Here is a 14,562-nt window from a genome sequence, read left to right as displayed (position 1 = left end):
GGGAATATCCCACTTGCAGAATGGTGTGGGGGTCATCAACTGAAAGATAACCCCAAGTAGGCTGTTGAACAGACAGTTCTGTCCAATTCAGCCACTTCTGTAGGATGAAATCAAGTGATGACTTGCATGTTTTGCATGCAGACATGATGAGGAGAGTTCTAGGTATAGCACATTTTGTGTATTTTCTAATTGTCTATCCTTGAGAATGTAGTTGTGTTAGCCATTAAAAGGGTACAAATACTTTCATAATCAGGCAGTTGGAGTCCATTGCACTGGTTATTTTTATCTCTGTTGCTAATATCCAATACCATTCCCAGTTTCAGGTCCATTTCAGATTTCATTCTCAAAATCTTGATCTTCCTTTGTTTAGAAGGATCAGAATTTCTTACAAGGGTTTGGTTTGCTTGATCGAAGTCGCATGTTTAGAGATGTCTAAGAGAACCACTGCATTGAGGTGGTGCAGCCAGGTGAGTTTGGGAGGCAGCTCCTTTGCCCTTTGTCTCTTTGTGTGGCTTGACTTATTTAGTGTGGATATGGTTCACTGTTAATGCACTTCCAATTTCAGAACTCATAGAATCATTGAGGTTGAAAAAGACCCTCTAGATCATTCAGGGGAGTTAGGTACCTCTACCACTTTCCTGGGCAGCCTATTTCAACTACTTGCTCATCTGACTCTGAAGTGTCTGTTTAACATTCCTACGTGTGCTTAATAAAAGCCCTTTGCTTTGTTCATCCACCTGCAAGGATCTCTGTTCTAGTCTTCCCTGTTCCATGCCCTTGAAGTTGGGTTAGGGCTACAAAAGTCCACTCTTTTATTAGAGAACAAGATAATAAGTCCATTGACTAGATTTATGTTTTTAGAACCATTTATTTGATTGTATAATAAGTAATAAAATTCCTTGTTCGGAATTTAATCATATACTTAAGCATATGTTCTCTTGTAGTTTTTTGATGCTGAAATTGCTACCAAATTTTCATCAGCTATATCAGATAGAATGAAATATAATAAAAAATCAAAGTTCTCTGGATATCACACATCCTGTAGTTCAGGTGTAATGATATGTGTAGTATTTCAAGGTGCATGAACTGGCACCAGGTGTTTTTCTTTCCCATTCTCTGCTGTACTGTTTGGAGATGCATGTGTAGCTGTAAGACCTCTGACCATTATTGCAGAATAAGGTTTCATCGCATTTGTACTAGATGCCACCAGCAGTAGAACTGCAACTCTTGAATGCAAGATTCTTAATTGTTGTGGAGTATTCCAGTTCAAAGTGTCTTGATTAATTTAGGCAAAGATTTAAGACAGACATATCAAAACTGAGTGTAAGTCATTGGAGGATTAGAACAAGTAATTACAATCAGACAGAAATTAATCCTATGTAACTTAACTCCTATGTACTTCAGATTGTAATATGTTAAATCTTCTGGTGTGTTTTGCTATCTCAGTGTAGATTTTCTGCTTCTCAAAGTTTAATAGTACTCTCTCTCTTAGGATCTTCTATCTTCTAAAACATTTTGAACATAAAATGTTCCATCTTCTAAAACTTTTTACTGCATAAGCATGCTGTTTGTGGACTCCAAAAAAGTTCTTTGTCTTGCAACCATTGTTACGTAGCTTTCAAGACTGCTTCAAATTTAAATTACCAAGTGAAAGTTGATATGGAATATCGGTGTTGAAGATTATCAGACAAGTGACGTATCCAGGGTGAAAGCTCCAAGCATGAACATCTTCAAATCTTCTTTGTTCACCTTAAATACAAATCATGAAAACAAAAAATATGTAAGAAAACAATTCTGCAGAAGTCCCTCCCCCTGCATGTGGTTGAATTGTGCACCTTTTAAAAATAAGACATGCATTCAAATTCTTTTTTAGATATATTATTTTATATAGTTTTTCTGATTCCTTTATACTTGTCTACCTCTAATAGCTTCTGTTTTTTCCTTCCCCATCAAGTCCAAACCTAACATTCCAAAGGTTCAGAATTCAAGGCTTCCCACCAGCTTCCTTTTGTAAATGATCTTGTGAAGTTTGTGATGATAAATTGCAGTTTGTAATTGGTTCTTCTTAAATTGGTATGCAAATCATGAGCAAGACTGGGGAAACCAGGAGAAAGTGCTGTCAGACTTCCTTGGGAGACTGCTGGAGGCATAGTGAGGCCAATAGCTCTCCATTACCATGATATGTAATCTAGAGGGTAAAGAAGGAGTAGAAAAGAAGGATGTGCTTAGTCAAAAAGACCTCATAAGTGATTGCTTGAAGTAGTTAGGAAGTTTGACAATATAATTGCTGTGCATATTTTTTTCCGAGCCTCTTGACCATAGCAGTTATTGGCTGGGCTGAGCATAGTACTGCTGTGGTGCAATTTTAAGTAGTATTGAGACAAAAAAAAAAAAAAAAAGAAGAAGAAAAAAAAAGAAAAAAAAGGATAAAATCCTTCCTGATAGATGGATGTAATTTGTAATAGTCTTTTCTAGAATGTGGGTGAATTTAGCACACTAGAAAGCAGAGATGAAGCTTGGGAAGCATATAACCATAGAGATAGTAACCTTAGCATCATAAAGTCCAGTGGAATTCCTGTCTTCAGCACCAGTGACTGCTGTTCTGGCCCAACCTTCTTGCCTTCTGCTCACAATAGGAAGGGAGTGAGAAGGAAGCATGTAGCTGTCATATTCCATTTACTGGTGTGCCCAAAGGTTGTAGAGGTGAGTGCCTGGAGGCTGGACAGCTGGGGATTGAAGAAGACAAAATCTTGTTTTTGCTGGTGCCCCTGGGGCATGTCTCTTTCTGCATGTCTGTGCCTTGCTTATCTGCCAATATCTTTTTGCTTTATCTTCATTACAGAAGTCTGCAATGAAGACATGCCCCTTTCTAGTGAATCTTACATGATGAATCTTCCAAGAAGTTGGAAGTTAAATATTTGTTTCCATTTTGGAAGAGTGTTGGTTTTCTGAAACCACTGTTTATCCAATTTGATCTTTTCCTTGACTTTCCAATCTGTATTCTTTTTCCCTGTGCTGTCTCCACCCTGGTCAAATGATGATTTTAATCCATGACATTTCTTAGTGATATCTGTTGTCTGAAGGAATGTATTTGAGAGGCCTGAGTTAACAGTGCAAATCATTTTGGAGCTGAGACTTTAAGAAAAATGTATCTTCCTGCTCAAAAATATGCTTGTTTTGAAGTCGTATACACCAAATAATACTTAGTATTCTCATGAATAGCTTATATTTGCTGTAAATACTTCAAATATTCTTCTTCACTTCTGATTATTTCCCAGCTGTGGCCCTGAAACACTACTCTCAAGGTACAGTGAATTTATTTATCTCATGACACATTCACGCCTTTGCAGTTCTTGAGGTTATATTTAAATGGGGGACTTACTTCTGGTCCCCTCTCTACTTATGGAAGGAGAAAGCTTACACTCACTCTGCTTGTAGCGGATTCTCAAAGGGCAGTGGCTCATCTGATGTGATGGAGGGGGCTGTATAAAATGTGATGTGTAACCTCTTCATCTGTCCATTGAGTTTAGACCCTATCTTTTACACTGGCAAGAGAAAACCACTCACCCATTAATCAAAATGCTGATGAATATGAGAAGTTTTGCATGGATAGTGGGTTTAAAATGCTAAGGGTCTGCCCTAAATTACTTGCTCTGATAATTAAATATAAAACATGTACCCAGTAGACATTATCATTTGACTCAAGACTGCATATTTGGAGTTTATCTACCAGCCAGATATATCAAAAACATGGAAATGGTTGAATGCTTTCAATTCAAGAGTTGGAGGTCTAGTAGGATGTGAAGGTATTTGTGTAAAAGATAAATGTGCTAACTGGAACATTAAATTTATATTTATCGTGTTTCCAGTGCTCATATTTTTCAAGTATTATATGAGATTTTATTAGTGTTTTAGAGCCACTGTCATCTTGGAAAGAATTTTTAAAGACTATCGTACTGAATGCTTTTGGCTTCATTTCTCCATTCTTTAATGATCTCTGAACAGCGAGTGTTTTCATGAATGTATTTAGCATTTTAAATTACATCTTGATCTGTAAATTGTTCTCAAGCAGCTTGTTATGACTACACAGGGTACGAATTTGAGCTGTGTTGGTTGCTGTGATTGGATTAAGCTAGTGCTTGGAATCAGAATTTGGGTGCAAATACATAGAATTTCATGTCCCAAATCTGATTTCCAGAAATATTTCCTAACATTCACATTACGTCTGCCAATGGGTTTGCTTGCTGGACTTCTCACAGAAGCAGCTGAAAATATTTGCTAGTTGTTACTAACTGTAGTTATTTTGGACATATTACGCTATTTCAGTTAATCACAGTCCTATTTTTACATGAATAACACCAAAAAAATAGGAAAAACAGAGACTATACCTGATGAAGTACGTTGAAAACCTCCTTTTGGGTAAAGAAAAACATCCAGTGAGAGATAGCACTGCTTTCAGGACGTTGCAGAAACATAATCATTCACATGATTATGAATTTCTAGAAAAAATGATCTTACACAAAGTGATTAAGACAAGTAAACTCTGCATTGCTTCTTTGTTGTTAAACAAAGATGTTATTCGCGTACTTGTAAGATTTAGTAAGACATTAAGCATGTGTGCATGATGTCAAGATTTTGGCTGTAGCATGTGTTCTTACAGCCTTTGTAGTTTGTGATGACATAATTAGGTACATTCTGTGAAAGTAACTTAAAACGTTGCTGTCTGTTCCAATGAACTGAGTGCGTTTGGTCCAGGATATCTTGCTGGAATATTAGCCCAGCCTTTTGTTTGGAGTCCTGGGGAGTTCAGAAGTAAAACCATCTTTCTTTTGTTCGATGCAGTCACATGTCTGCAGGTTTCCATATGTTTTTAGTGTCTAGAGATGCTGTCACCACTGAGTGCCTAATAAAAACAAACAAAAAAAGATCCCTGACCAGAATCGTTCTCTGGATCTCCTGGCCTAGTGAGCAGCTGTACCTCATTGCAGTTTGCAGGCAGACTGGTGCATTGCCTGGAACTGAAACTGCTGGCTTAATATTCAGAGGTACAGATCACCCAGCGACACTTAGCTTGCTAGGCCCACCCTCTTTTCGTTTTTCCCATTTTATTCCTCATACAAATGTCTGTGCATCTCTTATAGTTAGCTAACCCTTCTGTTTCTGGCTCCTAGTTATTAAATGCTTTGCACCTGGCACACTGCCATTCTTTTCACGATCTCAAAGCGCTAGGAAGCCCTAATTCACAATAGAAATGGATATGTAGGGCAGCTATTTTACCACTGCTCAGCTGGCGGGCAGCAGGCAAGATGCACCCAAGGTGTGACAAGTGTGTCAGTGCAGAGCCAAGCGTAGGCAGCAGGTATCCAGGCTCCAACTTCTGTTACTGTATTATTATTCCTTGTTATAGTAGTATGCACTACAAATGGATTGCAATTACTTGGAAAACAAACAAACAGAATGAGCTGCTATTAAATTGCTAGCGTTCACTGGCCAGTGCTACCAGGAAAAATAGGTGAGTCAAGTTTTGGTTTGAAACCCAAGCTGAGTTTGTGTATGTATATTACTTCATGCTAAAACATATATATGAGGGCTGCTCCGAAAGTAATGCTACCTATGTTATTATGTTGGCCCATGACATCAGAGTCAGATGTTGGTGGTATGGCAGTAGAAATTGAACCTTCTCACAAATATTCCATTACATGTTGTTGCCGTGTGACAGATGGCAGCAGAGGGGCAGTATGACAGAATGGCGTCTGACATGGAACTGCAGATGAAGCGAAGGTGTGTCACTGAATTCCTTTATATGGAAAAATGGCACCCAATGACATTCCTCGACACTTGATGAACGCTGATGGATACCACACAGTGGATGCAAGCATTGTGAGGTGATGAGTGATGCATTTCAGCAGTGGTGACAGTGGGTCATCTCCACTGATACAGACTTTTACAAGTGCAGCACACAGACTCTTGCTCATCACTGGCAAAAATCCATAGCTAATGGTGGTGACTGTTGAAAAATAGTGTTTTATAGCTGAGAATTCACTCTATCAAATAGTGTTACTGTGGTCTTTGTAGGTTTCCATGGAAACTACATAGGAGGCATAAATTTCAGAGCACCCCATCCCCCCAAATCTGTCTCAGAGCTGCATTTCTGAAAAGTAGCAGTTTTTAAGACAGAGTGGACAAAGCAGTAGTAATTTGCAGCTGCAGTCCTTCATCAGTCTGGAACAATTGTAGCTGTATCAACTCCTTGGTTGCTATAAATCAGTTCTTCCTACTTCTGCTTTGTGGCTGTACACAAAATGAGTAAGACTAGTTGTAAATATTCCTTTTTTTCTTTTTTAAATTCGAACTTGGGACTCATTGGGATATTGACACTGCAGTATTTATGAAAGCATAATTGTGGTTAGATTTCATAATACAAGAGCTTGCTTTGGGAGTGGAACTAAAATGAGGTATGTGTGTGGTTCTCGCTGGATCCCAGAATAACGACTTGTTTAAGCTACTTTTTCAAATGTGTTGCCACTCAGCTGAGAATGGAAAAAAACCCAAAACGTGCTCCAGCTTGGACTTGGTCCCACCATTTTTCTGTCTCTCTGGGGAACTCAGCTGGTGTTACACGTGTCTTCAGGGTGGAGACTTACAGCTTTTGCTGGGCTCTCGAAAAAGCAACAAGGGATTCTGTTTTTGTCAGTTTTTATAAGCACAGTGGGCACTGTAGCAAATCAGCTGGGCCCCGCGCACGGAAATTTTCATCTGAAGTCCTCAGCTGATCTGTTCAGGTCTGTGCAGATGAATCACTGCCTGCCTGCCCTGGTAGGGGAGAAACTCACAGTACCTGAGTCATCGAAGGTGGATGATCACAGTTGGAGGGTGAGCTCCCTGCATGGGCTGTGGTGAGAGGAGCTGATTCAGGCCATTGCTTACAGTCACCTGCTGGAAGAAACGCCCTCTTTTTTTCTAGAGTGTGCCTAAAGCTTATTTGATCACCCAAGTTAGGCAGCTAACATAACTGATGTGGTTATTTCTCCAAGAGCTTGCTTGGAAGTTAGTTGCATTCAGAGTAGATGTCCAGCTTTCTTGCACATGGAGCCAGATAGAGAATCAGAGTCAAAATTCAGACAAGGTCCAGCAACCTATGATAATAAACAGGTATAGAAAGAGAAACTTAACTGTAAGATAACAGAGAACAAGCAGTGTGTAATATCACATGGTTGTCCTGAGAGGCACTTTGCCACTGTGCTTGTGTTTATTTCTCCTCCAATGAATGGTAAGTCACCTGGTAAAAGGCAGAGGGGTGAATAATTGCTCCTAGTGGGGCATGCCACCAGCTCAGCCTGGCTCCATTAGGTCTTTTTTTCCCTACACTTTGGAACCTGTTCTACTGGATTCAAGACAGTTTCATTGCTATGTGGAAAACAGTGCAGTTAATGACTGAAGAGCTGGCCTTGGATTCATAGAGAACTTCGGTGGAATTTATATCTGGATGTCTGTGGCTTGGGGTCATCTCTAACATGCAGCGAGTCTTATTTCTGACCCTGAGATGCAATAATGAATTGATTAGACTGTCTAGCTTACGGTAGAAAATAACTTCTGAGCTACCTCCTATTTCTCTGCTGCTTACACTGGGGTCAACAAGTGTCTAACTTCTTGACGAGAGTCTGGCTTTCTCCTTTCCAAGACTCCAAATATAGATAGAAAATTCAATAGGGGTTCTATTTTTTCTTCCCGGATCCATACAGGCAAGGAGAAAAGATCAGAGAGGGACTCAAAGACCAGCAAAAATAACTAGAGGATGATTTTCACATCCTTGGAGAATATCTGACATTGGGTTCCCTCTTATCAGCACTCCCGTTGTGAGAGAGCAGTGTCACATAGTCCTGGATGCAGATCTGTGACTAATAACTTGCCTGAGATCAGAGTGGATTCTTTTGGGAGCAGTTATCCAGTCTTCTCCCTTCTTACTTGAGTGCAGAATTATGTTTGTGTAGGAAGGAAAGTTTTGGTGTTTTAGCACAGCATCAAGTCTGCTTTTATAAAAGACAGGTAGAGAGAAAGGAGAGGCAGCTGTAGCATCTTGGAAGGGATTGCATGCAGCTGATGTGTTTATATCTGTGTAAGGAGCTATTCCCTGAGGTGCATGTCTGACTGTATGTCTAATATAATTCCCTTAAGTCTGACCTCTGCTTTCAGCACAGAACACAGTGGAATTACTGCTGTAGCTGAAATATTCCATGCATCCAAGAGTCCCGCTTGCAGAGAAGTTGCTAAGTCTGTTCTCACTGTGGGAACGTTCCCAAGTCTTTCAATTGTTAAGAAGATATATTGCTTCCCTCATCCTTAGATCATCCTTTGGCCCATGTGGAACTGTTATTACTCGACTTTCTAAATTTAGAAGTTTTAGACACCTTGGGCTATGAATTTTGTGCCCAACAAAACTGCCACTCAGAAAAAAGAAAATCCTCTCCTTTGCACACAGAATCACAGAGAATGGCCCAGGTTGAAGGGACCTCAAGGATCATGAATCTCCAACCCCCCTGCCACATGCAGGGCCACCAAACTCCACATTTAATACTGGACCATAATATATACTAGACCGTAATCCTTCATAATAGTTCTGTTCAAAGTGCTTTCATTTGATGAAAAATATGTTTTCTTTAAACCATTAAAAAGAACGTAGAAGTGTGCCAGACAGCCTCACTAAGACATGTTGGCGTAGAACAGGAGATGGAGAGGAGGGAAAAAAAACACACATGTGGAACATTACTACTACTGGGCTGAGAAACAGTACCACTTCACACCGAGTAACTGACTGGACCCTGACCAAGGGCACAGAAAATTGGCAGTGTTTTAGTTCTTAATACAGTGCTGGTGTGTTAATGATGGCTGACTGAAGCCTGAACATTGATGTAGAGATGATATATGAGCAGGATCTCTTTGGGTCTACTTTTAATTTTAAAATAATGAAACTTTATGTCTAAAACCAAATATGAAACGCAACAGGGCATAGACATTAAAGCTACTATCTTCTCCCTTGTAACTAGAAGATTTTATGAAAAATGATAGCTTTAACTTGGTTTACAAGTCAGCAAACTTAACATCTGCCTTGCTAATAAAGTACAGCGCGTTAGGTGCAATAGCTTTACTTTGTGAGTCTTATTTCCATTCTTTTATTTGAATTTACAGCCTCTAGAACTATGATAAAAGTTGTTTTTCTACTTTGGTACCCACCTCTGCTCTGTCTGGTAAACTCCTGGAATGCCATGGAAATCTTCTGCCATGCAAAGTGTAGTAGGATAAACATGATTCACTTCCTCTGTAGTGGTTTACCAATACTTTGCTGTCAGTCTCCAGAGTCTGGTTTTAAGACCTTCCTGGTAGACATCATCTCCCATGTTATTTCAAAATTAGTGTGTGTCTGGCTATATTTGGGAGCTTGGGAGACTGCCACAGATGGTTTTTTTTTCTTAATCCACTGGCTATTCACATTGTGTATGAGTTGATAGGTACCAAGGCTCCCATTTGGAGCACTTCTGTTCCCTTCACATGAAGTGCTGGCACTGAAGGTGGGGACCTGCACATACTGGCTGTGCTTTTCCCTGAGCTGGGATGTGAGTGATGTATGCCAGGGGCTGTTGTCTACATAGTGTGGATGCAATGGGGTAATGCCCTCAGGATGGGGAAGTGATGTATGTTGTGATTGTGTCCCTGTGCCAGAAAATTCTTCTTTCCTGGAAAGGTAACACCTTCTGGTGAATGTGTTGGTTTTTTTGTTTTTTTTTTTCTCTCTAATTATCCCTCAGCTCTTTCAGCAGCACTGCTGGAAGCCCTTCCTTGCCTTTGGACCTTTGCTTAGCTGGGATGCAATTTAATCCATCCAAGCATGAGATGCAGCATAATCATCATCTGCTCTCTCCCATTTTGCCACCTGCAGTGTGTCTGTATTTGCCCAAGGGTCTGCACTCACATGACCATGCTGTGCTAATGGATGACCAGTTCTCTTCTGAGGGGTTGTCCACACACATCTCACGTGTTCTTGTCCCAGTGGCAGTGTTCCAGTGTGATCTATCCTCTTCCAACTCAGCTCTTGGGAATTAGTTTGGCATCTTTATCCAACAGTTCCAGTCTTTGCTGTGCGGCCTGGATTTTTCTCCCACTTTTCCCATGTGTCTGCTATAAAACATGAAAATAATATTTCACTTGTAAAATATTTCCTATTTTTTAGCATCCAAATGTTAGAAAATAAGATAATGTTTGGGTAGCACACTGAGCATGAAAAATGCTAGAAATTTGTTATTAAATATATCTATAATACTTAAGTAAGGAGTTTGCATGTGTTTGCTCAGATTCCAGTGGTGAATGGAGGAGTTTAGCAGGTGCCTGGGGTGGCAGAGTGTTGAGTGACTTTTAGGAGATTTCTCTGCCCAGGAGATGCAGATATGCAAAAGCTTAATATTTCCTTGCCAATAGGTGGCTCCTGGGAGCATTTTTCTATTCACCTGAGGCTGAGTTTTTGGTGCACTGACAACCTCCAGTGCTCCATGATGTACCAGCTGGTTTGGAAAGCATCAGGACTTCTGTTCCAGGCTTGTGACACTGTTCTGTGGCCAGCAGACAATACAGATGGTGTGTGTGGTCTGGGAAGATCTCGCCTCCCAGCTATGCGGTGCTGTTGGTGGGAAAGAACTGAGTTAAAGCATATGAAGGAGGCAACAGGTGGAGATCCCAAAACAGCAGCTGTGCTGTGCAATGACTCGGTTGTATATCTCCAATGCTGACAGGGTGCAGGTGATGAGAGAGGGTGAAAACCCTGCAGAATGTTTCTATGCTGGCAAACAGAACCCGATTTCCGTACATTTGTTGAATGTTTCCAAGAATTAGGCTCTGATGTCTCTTCTAGAAATAGAAACGATAAATAATTGTTATCACGGCTTCCAAATGGATTTTTTTTTTTTTCCCAGAGATTCTAATTAAGTTTTGCATTAATTATAAGTGTGCAGCATCCTTTTACCAGCAGAAAGGCCTTCTGGGAATTTCTACCGTGTTGAGGTTTTAAAGGCCTGGTTTTAGTCTGTTTGCTGAGACCTGTGATCCCTGGGGCTGCTCTTCTATTTGACTCCCTCATTAAATATCCAGAGAAGTCTTTCTTTCTCCAAGATCTGAAATCCTTAAAAAGCTTTATATTTTCTCAAGCAAATGTGGTTTCCTGGGAAAGCTGGGAAGATATTCTCTTTCAGTATTTAGGGAATTCTCCATGAAGGGAAGTCAATCAGGGATACAGGCCGAAGAGGTTTTGTTTGTGTATAGAGTATCTGCCATTATTAAGAGAGGTTGAGATTCATGAATAGGCAAACAATTTTCTCAAGGGTATTTTTCCTTCTGCCTGACTCTTGCAGCAGAAACTGCTGAAGAAATGCCAACCCTGAGTGTGGGGCTGCTCACTCAAAATGAACAGAGTGGATGAGAAGGTGAGACTGAAGCACAGCCTGTTCATGGCAAAAGTGCTGTGGCTGCCAGATTTGTGGAGGAGAATTTTTCTACTTGCTCTGAAAATGATGGGCAAATTGGCATAGACATGCTGCTTGAAGCAGTTTTATTTCTGTGCTTGCACAGTGCTTTGAATAGGGAGGTTATTCTCTTTGCCTGGGGTTCCTAGCTGGATGCACGTATGAAAATAGCATGGAGATGAAGAGTGGGCCCCAGAATAGGCTGTTCTTGGAGGAGAACATCAAGACCATATTACTGTAGTTTTCCCTCAGAAAATGTCAGAGCTGTGCTTGTATGCCTGTTTGGCTGCTTTTTTTCCTCTGTTGCATCATCCTTGTGTTACCAGCAAGGAGCATCATGAGTCACACACATTTTTATTACGGTGTTGTAAGATAAACACATCTCTCTGCAGTTTAGGCAATGCTGTACTGGGTGAGCAAACTTCTGAAACATGTTGGTGATGGCATGTATGCACAGCAGCACTTTAAAGGAAGGGGCACAGTGCACTTGGCTGAACATCCATGGTATACATTATGTAGGCTGTTGGGTTAGAAATTCTTGGATGGTTCTCTGGCCTTCTAAGTGAATTTCTCCACTCTTGATTTATGCTGTAGGAATGGGGAAGTATACATACATTACTTGTTCTTGTATGTGCATTCGTACATCTTGGATGTTTACAGAATAGAGGCAGTGTGGAGAGGCATTATTTGCCTTTTCATTGCCAATGACTGGATGAATGGCAACTATTACCTACCTCTGTTCAGTAATAAGTAATGGATAGAGATTTTCAAGTTCGTGTAATGCTTTAGTGAGTCCGTGTGCAATGCATTAGTCTTCAGTAGAAGTCTGGCTGCTGCTGGCTTATGAGACTGCAGTGCAAAATATCTTTTTGAGTTTATTATTTCTGAAACAAACCAGCCACCTGAGGGCAATTATCTTGTTTGCAGTGTCTTTTTACATAAGGTTTTTTTAACCAGGATATGGGCAGTGAAAGTGAAGGTAGGAGTTAGAGAAATAAGTGCTAAGTAAACCAGCACCTGTGTATTCTTCCTCAAATAGCTTTATGTGCTTTTCATGAGCCTGAATAGCCTAGTGGTGGTTGTAGCTCTTCCCTTTGGCAAGTAGTCTATTCCCAAGGAGTGGAGCAGTCCCAAGGCTTCCTGCCAACTTTTCTCACTGCCAAGTGTTGTGGGGTAGACTGTGAATACTCTTGTTTTGAGATCCACAGGAAGGCTGAGAAATTCACTGTAGGCCCAGCAGTTCAAATTCCATTTTACTGTTCTGGTGCATCTTTGGCATATTTTTAACATTCTTGTTAGCAATCATAGGGTCAGTGGAGCTTTCTGTATTACTCTGGGAACTTTGCAGTTGACTTTGTCATATTCTCAAGTTTGATGATGGCATTGCCTGTCAGAAAGGAATCTTGTTTGTGAGCTCTGTGGAAGTGGAGGAGACATCAGTAAAGGTCTTTTTGTAGTCCTCAGACACTTCCACAAGAGCACAATGCATGAAGTCTTTGCTTCTCCTATGCTGGAACACCTTCCTGTTTGGTGGCAGTGGTATGCAGTAATTGAGAACATTGCCAAAATTGCCTGAAACTGTTTGGAAGAAATACATAGGTGGGAGGAGTATTTTTACATAGAAATATAGCAGTGATACCTCTGCTTATATAAATAAATGAACTCAGCACGAGTAATAACCTCTGGATATCAAATTATTAATTCAACATCTCATCCTAAAAACTTGATCTTCAGCAGCAGGGGTTTTCATCAGCGAATAAGTTATGCTTCCATTTTTGAGATAAGCGTGTAAGTAAGTTGGTTTCATTTGTGGTCATAATGACATTGCTCTGGTGAGCTGAGCGTCTGCATCTACATTCTTGTCAGCTTTTTTAGCTTTGATATGAGTTGCTCTGAAAGCAACTTCTTTGCAGATGTAGAGATGGCATGAGATAAATGAATATTTCAATTATTTATTTGCTATGAAGACAAGCTGTAAACATTACTTATTTCTGACTTAACATATCTGAAATCAACTCTAAACAAAAATAGACCAAGTCTAGATGTCTGAGAAACTGTTTTGATGAATAGCCCAAGATACGATCATAAAACCATCAGACTTGATGTACTACTTTTTATTGTATAAATTATCTTGTTGCTATAGTGAAAAGGTTATGGTTGATTGCTGGCTCCTGTAGATCACTGAGTTAATGACTTAGATCTGAGTCCACCTGACTGGGGGAGATCTAAGTCCATAAAAATACAGTTCAGATCTATATTCATTGCTTTATGCATGAATTTGGTGCATTAATGAGAGACTTACAAACTAGAAGTCAGTGCTGATGTTGCCCAGGTGCGGACTTTAGACCTGTTGGTGTTCTCTGCTAAGTTAAACATAAACACCTATTTATTTTTTTTTTTTAACTTGATTGAACTGTTTTGATTAAACCATTTATTTGTACTCTTACATAAAAATAAATAGTGTGTATGTACAAATGAAACTTCTAATGCAGATCTCAGAAGGATAATTCCTGTTATCTTGCATTTCTGTGAATATAGGATTCGCTTCCAGAGGAAATTCATGCAGGGGAAGGCACTGCTGAGTGCTGAGCAGGGTCAAGGACAGATTTGGTGAGCAGGCTGAAATGGTACCTTTCATCTCAGATGCAGGTATTTCTGGGGGTGACCCTGATGGGGGAAGAGTAACCTGCCAGGCTTAGCACACATGCACATCTCCCAGAAGAGAGGGCAGCAGTGAAGAGGACCTTGTTAGAGGAACATCAGCACAAGCCTTTTCCGTACTGCATTTTACTAAGTGATCAATGGCATATTAATGAATAATCTTTCTGAACTTGGTTGGAGTCATTATTTTTATAGACATGCAATTTTCCCTCATTCTTATTTGTATTGTTGTCTCCAGTAGGTGGAGAGAAGAGCTAGAGGGCAGAGATGGAGCATCTTACAGAAATCACAGTTCTGACGATATGCTTTTTGTACCTCATGAAGTCCAGTAATCGCTGAGGATTACTGGGGCAGAGTTGGGGAGGACTGGGAGAGAATGGGGAGAATGCTGAAA

Source organism: Centrocercus urophasianus, unplaced genomic scaffold, assembly GCF_019232065.1.
Source record: "Centrocercus urophasianus isolate 14NV4802_14NV808 unplaced genomic scaffold, USGS_Curo_1.0 seq_11, whole genome shotgun sequence".
NCBI lineage: Eukaryota > Metazoa > Chordata > Aves > Galliformes > Phasianidae > Centrocercus > Centrocercus urophasianus.
Note: the sequence above shows the minus strand (reverse complement) of the source record.